This window comes from Eptatretus burgeri, chromosome 8, assembly GCF_056783735.1.
Source record: "Eptatretus burgeri isolate ZD-2024b chromosome 8, Ebu_testis_v1, whole genome shotgun sequence".
NCBI classification, from domain to species: Eukaryota; Metazoa; Chordata; class Myxini; order Myxiniformes; family Myxinidae; genus Eptatretus; species Eptatretus burgeri.
Genome location: NC_140968.1, coordinates 46,433,901 through 46,446,540, shown reverse-complemented (window position 1 = coordinate 46,446,540; position 12,640 = coordinate 46,433,901). Strand labels below are relative to the sequence as shown.

The following is a 12,640-nucleotide window of genomic DNA, read 5'->3' as shown; positions in this document are numbered from 1 at the left end:
GTCCCAACCCACCGTGGGATGAAGTTATTCGCTCCCAGTAGCCTCAGGTCCCGGTGAGTTTGAGAGAAACTGGGGATTTCCCCCTCGTAGTAGGCTCGAACCCCAAGACCGCAACAATATGTAAGCTTGAATATGAGGTATTTCCAAAATAGAGATTGTGGAATTGCAACTCATCCAAGATCTTACCTCTCAAAGGTATGACATACTGCCGAGGAAACCTGTCACCTTTTGCAAGAGACTTGTTCGAATTAATTCCATTGTGATGCAATTACACGGCAACACCAACTTCCACCCCCATACAGCTCACTTTAAAATTCTGTAACTCCTCATAGATTAAGGGAATGATTTCTTGACAACCACAGACCAATTAATTTATTGACATGTGGCTGAATAAATTATATTGCCTTTTATATTTTCACTGACCATAATTTTCCACATCATGGAATTAGTCATGGACCTTGAATTTGGGATGCATTATTCTCTTGTGAATTTGTACGTTATTATCCTGTTGGCCATAAGAGCATCGGTAAATCAAATAATTGTGTTTTTCTATCACAAATGTCAAATGATGAAAAATATATACAAAGCTGGGACCATTTGAGGGGAGAGAAAGTGGTTCCATTGTGATTTTTGGAGAATTTATCTGAGATATCATAATAAGAATGAGGCCACTACTTTTCGAAATTAAATTTGGATAGATTTGATCTCTTCTCAATGACAATGCACGACCAAAATCTTTTGTGGGTCATGACATCATATGTGACAAAAAAACGAGTTTATTCCATCATGATAATTTCCATACGTTCAAACAAGACTTGCACAACAAGTTTATGAGCATCGAGAAAGTTTTGTGGCTGAAACACTTTTTATTTCTTTCCTTTAATACTGAGAATAATAGAGCTCAACTCGAGTGAGTGGCTTGGCCTCAAAACATTTTCAATACGTTGAGACTTTATTTAAGATGAGACTAGTGAGACTCATTGATTCAACTTGAGACTCAGCTGTTAAAATTCCAACACTTTTAAGATGAGACTAGTGAGACTCATTGATTCAACTTGAGACTCAACTGTTAAAATTCCAACACTGCAACTCGAGACCTTTCTCATCATCAAAAAAACCCTTTTGCACTTTAGAATAACAACTTACTCGTAAAATCAGGATTTACTGTACGTGATGGTAATTCCGACCAGACAGCTCTGTCATTCTTCAATTTCACTCATGCATACTGGGAATGATCAGTTTCAGTCGCAGTTACATTCCTGAAAGACATGACTTCAACTGAAAGGATGTCAACTTCTTCTTGCACATGGAGGCTGGGGCACAACTATGCTGGTGATGCTGTGCCCTTCTACCAGTACACTCTTACTCAATTCACCAACCTTGGAAGGATGACAGGCTGAGTCAACCCCACCTGGTGTTAAGTCAGTGGCAAACAGGGCTCGAACTCAGCACCCAAAGAACACAAGCCAACCACACTATCCACAAAGCTAACACCAGGCTGAGAATGTTAACTGATCAGCTATTTCGCATAATAATTCACTAAAATACCTGAGATGCATTTCAGCACTCCGATACTCCATATATAAAGTCTTTAAAAATCACAAACTTCACAATTCAATGAGGAAGAATAATCTACAATAATAAGTGTGTGTGTGTGTGTGTGTGTGTGTGTGTGTGTGTGTGTGTGTGTGTGTGTGTGTGTGTGCGTGTGCGTGTGCGCGTGCGTGTGCGCGTGCGTGTGCGCGTGCGTGTGCGCGTGCGATTGATATCGCCATAATTTTGGTTTCAGAGGGTGGAGCGGAGAGTCCTCCGAGAACTCGAAGTATCCACTTTTGTTTCGGTGAAGGATAGGGATTCATGGCCAAAGTTGTGAAGTTGTGTTGTTCTCAGAGTTTTGTTCCGAGGGTTCCTCTTCAGCATTGCCACTGAGCCCCAGACAGCCTCCAAGTGTAGTTCATTTATGGTAATGTTTCCAGGGATGGTTTGAAGTGTGTGTGTATAAATATATACAATATATATATATATATATATATATATATATATATATATATATATATATATATATATATATATATATATATATATATATATACACACGCATATACACATGAAAGATGCTGTTGTTGACTGCTGTCTCCAGATGTGGGTGTGTTTCAGCAGGTGGAATGGTGACCTACCAGGTCCCAAAGTATCCACCTCCGTGTGTATGTCTGTGTGTCCAAGTCTATATATTTTAACTTTAAATTTCTTTTTTCTCTGAAACCACCTGTCTGATCCATGTGAAACTGTTAAACACAGGAGAGACTTCCCATGAAGAATATTTTATTGATAACTCTGATGTCATCGGTCATATGGTATGGCAGCCATATTTGATCAAAGGAAAAAAATTGGACATCTTTTTCTCTGTAACCGCTCAACGATAAAATTATAACTTGGCATACTCGTATGTCATAAATGCGCCTTTGGCTATATAGTGAGATGCTCACTTTCAACTCATTTGTTCCTCGTTTTTCCTACCTGTGGAACCAACTTCTACATCCTCTTAAATCTCATTCTTACCTCGAGGTCTTCAAGACAGCTGTTCATCACCATCTCAGATCCTCCCCATTCCAAAACCATGATATTTTCTATCCTCATTAACCCCATCCCGATCCCTCCTTCCAAATTTCCAGTTTTCCATCCTGAGTTTCCTTCTGTGTCCATATTGTGCACCCCACTTATCCTCTCCTGCCCCTCATTCCTCTGCACACCCATTGTTTGTCCAAGTCTGCCTTTATCCTGACCTTCGGTTATGTTGTTGGTGCTTCCCCCCTCTCTCAGCTGTTCCTTTTGTCCTGTTGTGTCCTGATCCACTCAGTGTATTTGTACTAACTCTTCCACGAGCCTTATATATATGTATATAGACTGTGTCGATATACTATATATATATATATATATATATATATATATATATATATATATATATATATATATATATATATATATATGACATCATTGGTGAAGTGGTATTCCAGCCATAATTGGTTGAATCGAAATCCTTATCTAAAAAAACCAGAAACTTAATATATTTGATCTCCGACCCGATGCGAGTGAAGAATTAAATTTATGGCGTCATTAGTCATGTGGACTGGTGGCTATATTGGATTGAAAATAAAAACATTTTAAAAATCTTCTCCAGAACTGCTCAACAGATCGATGTGAAACTTCATACATATATTTTACTAGCCATAGAGAATAGAGTTTGATATTTTTTTTTTTTCATATTCACCTTCATTGATGCAATTTATGCTCATGTGCACAAAAGTGGTTGTTAATAATCGAATAATTAATAAATAAAGCTGCAGATAATGGTGATGTATGTGATATAATTGGGTGCATGGATGAAACGGGTACATGGGCCATAACAGCAGTGGCCTATAATGGTAGCGTGTTAAGTTAACGATGGTATATTTGTTCAGAATGAGTGCGTGAGGTGAAACTATGCGCTCTACCGAGTGCCGTTTTAGTTTCATATAGGTTTTATCATTCTGATGTTGGGGTTGAGTCGTAACACGGGCTAAGATTGGTTGGACATAACACCCCCTAGCTCATAACACATGTTGTGCTGCCATAGTTTGAAAGTTACAGCGCTTGTCTCATAAACTATGTAGGGCTGAGTGAATCAGGCTTATTGATTTGACTCTGCATGACCTAGTTAGATCTTGGAAGCTAAGGCTGTACGTGAATGGGAGATTTCCATGCATGGAAGGGCAGGCTGTTTAAAGCTGATCATGGAAGGCGAGATCTAGCTCATTTGGTATAGCAGTTTCACTCCTGAGCAGTCTGGTCCTCAGTTTGTTTCCCTGTGTCAGAGTCAAATCACACTTACACTGCTATTGTGGGACAGTGCCTGCAGGAGCTGCTGCATCCTGGACCGGAATCTTGGAGTATTGCCTTCACATGAAATGTTAAAGATCCCACTGTAAATTATTAAATGATGAGGCCATTATGCCAGTACTCTTCCGGAAATCCCTGTCTGGAGATAAAATGTGATGGGTAAAGGAATGGTAATGTTAATTACATTCATGAAGAAATTGGGGGTTAGGACACAGAAGATAAGTCAACTGTTAGATTAACTAATTAATGAGGTGTGTACATGGAACAAGTGTCAGGACACAAGTATCTTCCTACTTTATCTCACTTACATTGTTTCTGCAAATTGTAAAAATGCCCCAACTAAACGCCCATTAAGAAAGTACTTTTGACCTGAATCAATTTAAACATTGATTGCAGCAAAGATTGAAACAAAGGGTCCCATTTTGGTTGTTTAAACAGTGCAAGACTTAAAAGCTGACTTACATCGTTAGTTTTAAGTTTTTCCATGTTGGTGCCCAAGGAAAGCTTTGGTGAATAAAAAAAGAAAAAGAAGAATCAACCAATCTTCATTACGACTGCAAAAACTTTTTGCTTGGCTTCTTTGTTCACCAAACTTTTTAAGCACACCTCATGTCTAAATGTATCGGAGTTTTTATGAAGGTTTTGACGTTTGATACCACGATATGTGCAACACAATCTCATTCTTGCTGTGCAATGATCTTGATTGAACCACTTTGCCCATGAGCTTTTTCAACGTGAAAAAAAACGTTGCTGCTCCTGGCAAGGAATATGCTCTTTGCCTGCAAAATGCAATTAGGAGAGAATTGGAACAAGATCCATCTGATGTGAATCAAAGGCACACGTTTGAGGCCACTGGTGGTGCAGCGAGGCAGGCATTACACGGATGCTTCAACCACAAAAGAAAAATGAAAATTAATGTCCCGAGGCGGAATGAGATTTCAAAAATGCCTTCTCTCTGTTCAGTAAATTCCCATGCAGCAATATGGGAGTTCAAAACGAGCTTCGAAAATTAAGATATTTTCTTGCGATGGAAATTAGTCACTCATTATATGTTCAAAAATGAAGAGGAAAAGGGAGAGTGACCATCACAAAAGCATTTCCAGTTATTTCCTGTTTCCCTAACCCCAACAACTCAACATTCACTGAAAAATCTACTGTGGGGTATTCTCAGAAAAATCCTCAACCTTCATTCTCATGAGATCTTATTCTGCTCAATAAATATACTTAATCTCACGAGGGGCCCCATTTCTTACTCGAGATGCATAAAATATAGGACCAAGAAGAGCACTCGTTGAGCGCATACCTCAGCGAGGCTGAACAGTTTGCGTTTTGTATCCAATTGATTAGCCGGATCTGCATCTGGATATTCACCAAAATCGAACAAATTCTTCCTTGTCACACCCCCAACCTGTCCACGAAGTTTCGTCCAAATACATACATAACTTTAAAATATCCTACAAACAAACAGACAGACAGGGGAGAAAACATAACGTCCGTCCATCTCCAGTGGCAGAGGTAATAATGGCGAAACGTGTGTGCAGTAAAGCTGTCTGATTTTTTTGCCTGTGGTATATTGAACCACTGCCCAGAAGGTATAATATATGTATAAAAAAACATAAATAATTGTGAACATTAAATGTGGATATGGAAATGTATATATCTATATCTATCTGTATATATATATATATATATATATATATATATATATATATATATATATATATATAGTTGCAGGCTGGGGGTCGGTGGCTGGAGAACGACCACGAGGTGGGGGAGGTTTGTCGTCTCCCACCAGATTCCCCGGAATTGCAGGCTGTCGCTCTGGATAATTCCATGATGCGGCAGGTCGCTTAACCGACCATGGACGCCAATATCTCAACCACGTAGCGTAGGGTCTATTTGTCGATAACCAATTTACCTAATTAACTACGCGATTTTGACTACCGGGGAAACCACGCCCTCGGCACATCTTGCTCGAACTGGGTCACTCTACCGACTGCGATAGAGTTCCAACTATCGACTACCAACTCTGGTTCAGGTGCAGCCGAGCGGAAACTGCCAAAGCCGTGCCGGCTGGAATGAACGGATTATCGGGTAAAAAACCCGTCTAAACTCAGATCAGAACCATGTTGGACCAATGAAGGAAAAGACAAAAACGAACTGGGGACATTTCTACAATTGTTTATATACAATAAAAAGACACAGGGAAGACTTAATGCGGATATGCAATTAATATTTACAATGATCAAAAACAAACACTTAAACAGTTTCTACATATAAGACGGGCCCACACGGAGACACACACACAAATGAAAATAAACCCAGAGTTCTTTATTGGACCCTCACAACCGAGGAGAGAGACGAGTTGGGGGTCAGAGTCCAGCTGGTTACCTGACCGTTGGAGGAAGGGGTGCTCCGTGGTGCGGCACCTGACAATGGTCGTTGGTTTGGTCCCCAGTCACACCTGTGGGACTCGTGGCGGAGCTCAAGTGGTGAAAAGCGGGTCCACGGGGGGGGGGGGATCAGGTTCGCTCTTTCCTTTCCTTGTAGAGGGCCAGCAGGGACACGTTCACCGCCTTCACGACCTTCTGCTCAACCCTCCGCTTCAAAAGAGCTGCACGCTCAACAACAACCCTCAGAGCCCTATCCAAAACCCTGTCAGAAACCCGTGGAGAACTTCCTCCAAGACCCTTCTTCCTCAATCGACTCTCAACCACCACAACCCAGTCAAAAACCTCAGAAGAACCTTCGTAACAACCCCTGCCTCAGAGAGTGCTCAGGAATTTATGGACCTCCCTCAACGGGGCGGGCTCGCTCGAACAGACGTCACTCCCCGCCCTGATTGGACAGGCTCCTATGGGTTTGCCTTTTCTGGGTGGGGTTTCGTCCCCTGCCGGGAAACCCCACCCACTCTTCCACGCGGGTTCATACTTGTCGTGGAACAGTATCAATGTTGCAAAGGTCGTTGTGAAAGAGATACAACGTTTGTGGAAGCCGAGAAACTGGAACCGCGAGATCGTGCCTCAGCACGTCAGGGTGCGAGAAGGCAGCCGGTTGGCGGTGACGGGGGATGGGATGGTTGTTAGATGGCGTGTTCAATGTAATAACCTAACTAAAATAAATCGCAATGCACGCTTTTGATTCTCCCACTAGACAAAAGGAAAGAGATCTGACTACACACATACTTAACGACATAACTGACTTTTGGGACATCTGTATGTTGAATGCATATGGTTTCCAGATCCGAAACAATATATATATTTTATATTAATGTGTATATATAATATGTATATATAGATAATATTTATGTATATATATATATATATATATATATATATATATATATATATATATATATATATATATATATATACATATATTGTACATATATATGTATGTATGTATGTATGTATGTTCCCGAAATACAGCCAAAACGGTACACGACAGCGCAAAATTTTTAGGGCCACCTTACTCACCATTCGCCTGTGGTGTGCAGTATCAAGTTTCGTTCAAAATTGGGCAACGAAAAAAAAATTAAAATATCAATTCCCGATTCAGTCAAGTACTCTTTGGGAGTATTTGATCAATGCAAACAGCCTCAGTGATTTAGTTCGCTGGAGCTATCTTTTTTTTTCATCAACCGCTGTCACAACGGGAACTCAACAGGTTCACAGGTCGTCTCGTGTGTGTGTATATATATATATATATATATATATATATATATATATATATATATATATATATATATATATATATATATATATATATATATATATATATATATATATATATATATATGAAATGGAAAATACACATTCAGGCCAGAAATAGAACCAAGGTCCTCTGGTGAACCATACCAATACACAGACACATTCACATACACTTGGATGTAAAAGTGTGAGTCAAGTAAGAACAAGCACTGGCATGGTCTTCCAGAGGGCCAGGGTTGAATTCCTGGTCTGAGCAAGTATTTTAGCACATATTCAATACTTCTGCCACCGAAGGTGAAGGAGGAAATGTTTTCACCCCTCTCTGTCTGTTTGTTACTTGCAAAATCGAAGATTTTTCAAGTATATTGGTTGGTCGATTTTGTTATTACTTGCAAAATCGAAGATTTGCTGCTTTGTCTGTCTGTCTGTCGCCTTCAGGTCACAATTTTAAACCGATCTTCACGAAACTTCACCACATGGTAGAGTTTGTCATAAGAAAGAAGCCTTTCTTTTTTAGGTCAAAAGGTCAAAGGCCAAAGGTCAACAAGTTCGGTGAGTTTACTAAAATTCTCAATCTTCATCTGATTGACTTGAAATTTGAAGAGGATTTATACAACAGGTTGCTGAATTCAACCACCATATTTTTGCGGTCAGATTTATTTCATGGATTTTGCAAGTCGTGCTCTGCACGACGTCTTCTTGTTTGTTTGTCTGTTTTTCTGTCTGTCTGTCTGTCTGTGTGCAGGATTTCTCAAAATGTTTTGGACGGATGCGGATGAAATTTGGTCGGCAGGTTGGGTGTACGACTCCAGTGCCCACTCTAACGAGTGCCTTTCTCGTCTTAAGTTTGTTTCCATGTTCATTTACAACTGTGTGTATGTATGTGTATATGTATATATATTACAGTTGGGTGCAAAAGTATGACTCCACTCGGAAATTTATTAATTGAGACCAGATAACAAAGTAAACGAGAACAGCATTCGGGAGAGCACATACCTCTGCCAGGCTGAACAGTTTATGTTTTGGTTCCCACTGATAGGCCGGATCTGGATCCGGACCTCAATCAAAATCTCATTCGCTTGTTGTTCTCTCCGAACCACCTGATCCACCAAGATTTGTCACAACTCGTCATTAACGTTTTGAAGCATCATGCTATGCAGTATATCGTTTATGGCCCCATCTCTCAATGGTGAAGAATCACTTAGAATTTTTTTTTTTGCATATTCGGATTTGGATTTCACCAAAATCAAATTGATTGGTCCTTTTCACACACCCTGCCTCTCCACAAAGTTTCATCTGAATCCGTCCATAACTGTGAGATATCGTGTTGTATGTCGTTTTTAGCACTATCACTCAATGGTGAAGAATCACTTTAAAATTCTCGGATATGGATTTGGATCATCGCAACTCAGTCAATGTGTGGCTCTTGACAGAATCCTTTCATCCCCTCTCCCTGTCAAGGCTAGAATACCCAAGGCAGTATTCTGGGCCCAGTCCTATTCCTGATCTTGCTAAATGATCTCTCTGACTTTCTGAAAAATCCTCTTTATCTATTTGCTGATGACTCCACATTCTGATGTGATATTCCCCATCCTTCAGACAGAAAGGCTGCAGCCTCTTCCCTATCTTCAGACCTTGATGAAATCACAAGCTACCCAAACATTTGGAATATGCCTTTCAATCCTGACAAATCTCACACTGTCACTTTCTCTCTCCAAAATGATTGTCTGGCATGTCCCTCCTCCCCATCTACTTTCTTAACAATCTTCTTGAGAAAGTTCCGTCATTCAAACTCTTAGGTCTCACTATCAGCCATGATCTTTCTTCGGCAAACCACATGTATACGTTCATTGCACAAAGTTCTTCCAAACCTGAACTTCCATCTACCTACAAGGCCTCCAACTGCAGCTTGATGCAGTTCTGCTCTCCCTTCTGGGCTAGCTCCCTGCCTCACATCTTGCTCAGCTTGATGCTGTGGAAATAAAACCTTCAAAATTCTTGGAATCTCCCATGATGAAGCTGAATCTATATGTGCCGATCACTTCATGATCGCAGAGAGATCTGAGACTTCTGTCTTCTACCACCTCCTTTCTGGTCTTGCGCCCTCTGATCTTTCTGTGCTTTATCCCTCCAGATTTCTGCAGGACACATATGGTCCACCATCAACCCCCTTCTGGTGAACCTACCTAAATCCAGGATCACTGCTCACCTCCACTCATTCGTTCCTTTTTTTCCCACCTGTGGAACTGGCTTCCACATTCTCTTCAATTTCATCCTTCCCTTCAGGTTTTCAGGACAGCTTTTAACCACTATCTCAGATCGTCTCCAATCCAAAACCATGATCTTTTCTACCCTGGTGAACCCCCCCCCCAATCCCTCCTCCATCCAAGTTTCCAGTTTTCCCTCTTGGAATTTCCCTCTGTATTATTCTTGTGCACCCCATACATTATCTTATCCACCCCATGCATCCTCCCCAGCCACCCATTCCTCCCCACACCATTTGCTTGGCCAAGTGTCTCTATCTTGATCTTCTACTCTGCTGTTGGTGTCCCCCTCCCCTCTTCTCTTCTCTTCTCTCTCTCTGAGGTTCCTTTTGTGTGCATCTCCACCGTTACTTTTGCATTCTGTTAAGTCATGATCATTCAATATACGAGCTCTTCCTCGAGCCTCGACAAATGTATACCAAAATTTATATAAACATAGCCTAGTTATGCCATTAGTTCATATTTAGCAGAATAGTATAGTATCTGTGTGAAAAGGATATCACATATCAAAGTTCATTCAGATGATAATTGTGTTGACCTCACCCTCGAAATGTGTCGAAGCCCCCACTTTCCTTTTCTCTCCTTTTTAACCCCTAGCTTCATTCCTTTCTAATCTATCTGTGTTTCCCTTATATTGAACTGTTGGTCCAGCTCAGCAAGTCAAATGGAACCCCTCGTAGGCCAATATGGCAGACCTTGCGACCACGTGCTGAGATATACTGCCACAACTTCCTGGCAGAGGTGGGCATGTCGCTGGGAGAGCCAATGAGCATGTGGTTGTGGGGTGGAGGGAGTGGGGGGGGTGGAGTGTTGGACATACAAAATCACAGCTCGTTTTGTCTCGTCTCATGCAGTTTGGTAAAAGGGTCAGAAGAGGGGTTCTTGTGGACCAGTTCAGTATTTGAAAAGTTTGGCACAGCAGTAAGTTCGGGAGAGGGTTGAAGCATGGTGGGACAACTTGTGGAAACTTGGCCAAGTGGTGCGATAAGGATGGAAGGACACGGACACGAGTATGCCCAAATGAACCCACATCTACCAGGCACGTCTCATTCCCACAGATAAAAGCCTGCCATCTCACCCTTGCTTGACTCCTCAAGACCTCATGCAGGCATCGCGAGTGGAGAATGTTCTCGAGCTCTCTGGTCTTGTCCATTTCCTATCTGTCAGGTGAATGAGGAGATAATATAAATTTGCTAAAAGCTGATCGAGGTATCATAGGCGTGAGGGTTCTTGTATGTTTATAATTGTATCGTATGATAATTGTAATAGTCTCTATGTACTAAGCGAGTGACGTCACAGCGGAAGGTAAGACTCCACCATATTGAGTGGCAAAAAATCATGGCAACCACACATGTGTCACCCGAACTTCTGGGCTATTTCCATGGATTAGATGATATTTCTAAGAAGAGGTACTGCGAAAAACTGAAGCTGTGTGGTCTTAGTGAAGATCCTTACATTATTTATCAGGATAAATGGACAACAGAAAGGAAATTTTAGCCTCAAATCATTTTCCCTGACATCTGTGTTTACCTTGTTGAAACGCCGAGTCCTTGCACTCAAGCCAGCCTGAAAGTCTTCACGAGTAGGGACGCTTACTCATATTATGTCGCCGGGTTTGTTAGTGACATAATGTCAACGAAAGCTGACAAGAACTGTATTATCGTGAGGGCAAAGGTCAGCCTGTTTTCTTTCATTTCACTATTATTGTATTATCGTTGTTGCTTGTTTTGTTCAGCAACCGGCGTGACTTTTTTAACCTGACTGCTGCCACAAGTTAATTTCAAGTGAAGTTCTTGTCTAAATGCTAAGTTTGTAGAAAATCTTCTTCGTTCGTCAGTTTGCTTACAGATACATTATATTTTTTCCATGACAAACATCCGGTGTCATGCCACACTGCTGTGGATATTTCCAAGTGCTAGTTTTTTTTATGTTTTATACATATCGATGTGACTTTCTGTGGTGAAACAACTCAGAACTGTGCACGTTCGACAGCTGTTAGAAAGGCGATCTGGTCTATCTCATTGTGTCAATAAAACAAGGGATATAATGCATTTTAATGATACAAATTAGACAATATTTTGTTACCACCGGCTATTAAATACCAACTACTGAAATAACGTGTCAGAAATTAGTTACATACCGGAGACAAAATGAAGGCCTCACAACCAGTCATGTTCGCCAGGTCGCCATTTTTCTTTTCTCAGAACCGATATCCAAAGATTTCGTCGGTCTACTTCGGCGGAAAAGCGGTAAAACTGGACTCCGGAGCCTTTAGTATATCGCTGAGTACATCCCGGGGCACAACAACTCTTACCCATTTGCAGAAAAAAAAATCGCTTGCTTTGAAATAACGGTGTCGTTGAAGGGGAGACCATCGGTTGTTATGGACACGGTAATACCTTCTTGCCACTCAATATGGCAGAGCTGCCAGAGTCACGTGACCGGTGACGTCATCTGAATAAGGCCTATACATGCTTTTTATCTCTTCCCTGTTCTTCCCATGTATTATGATTATTATTATTATTATCAGTACGTGCCCGTACGTGCATGCCCGTACGTGTGTGGCCGTACGTGCAACACCAAAAAAACTTTCCAACCGCGAGCCAGAAACAACAACTACACAGGCCGTTCCTTCGCACGTGCGTGGCCGTACGTATACCTCCCAACGCCCTACCGATTTTGTTAGTCAGACAAACCGCATTTGTAAATTATTATTGGAAAAAAAAATTGTTGTGTTTTTTCAGTTTTGTGTTCCTTTCTCACTGACAAGATCGTATTACACGCGGCCGC

The 12,640-nt window shown here is 41.1% G+C and overlaps 1 long non-coding RNA gene across 1 annotated transcript in view; it reads right to left on the bottom strand.

Moving 5' to 3' along the window:
- LOC147021664 (uncharacterized) overlaps positions 1-12,266 on the bottom strand; it is a 69,451-nt gene extending 57,185 nt beyond the window's left edge. Inside the window, exons 1-2 of the long non-coding RNA XR_015060595.1 lie at positions 11,991-12,266; positions 10,929-11,010 (exon numbers count right to left, since the gene is read on the bottom strand). This is a non-coding gene — a long non-coding RNA (uncharacterized LOC147021664). The remainder of the gene's footprint in view (positions 1-10,928; positions 11,011-11,990) is intronic.
- Positions 12,267-12,640: the final 374 nt, after the last annotated feature.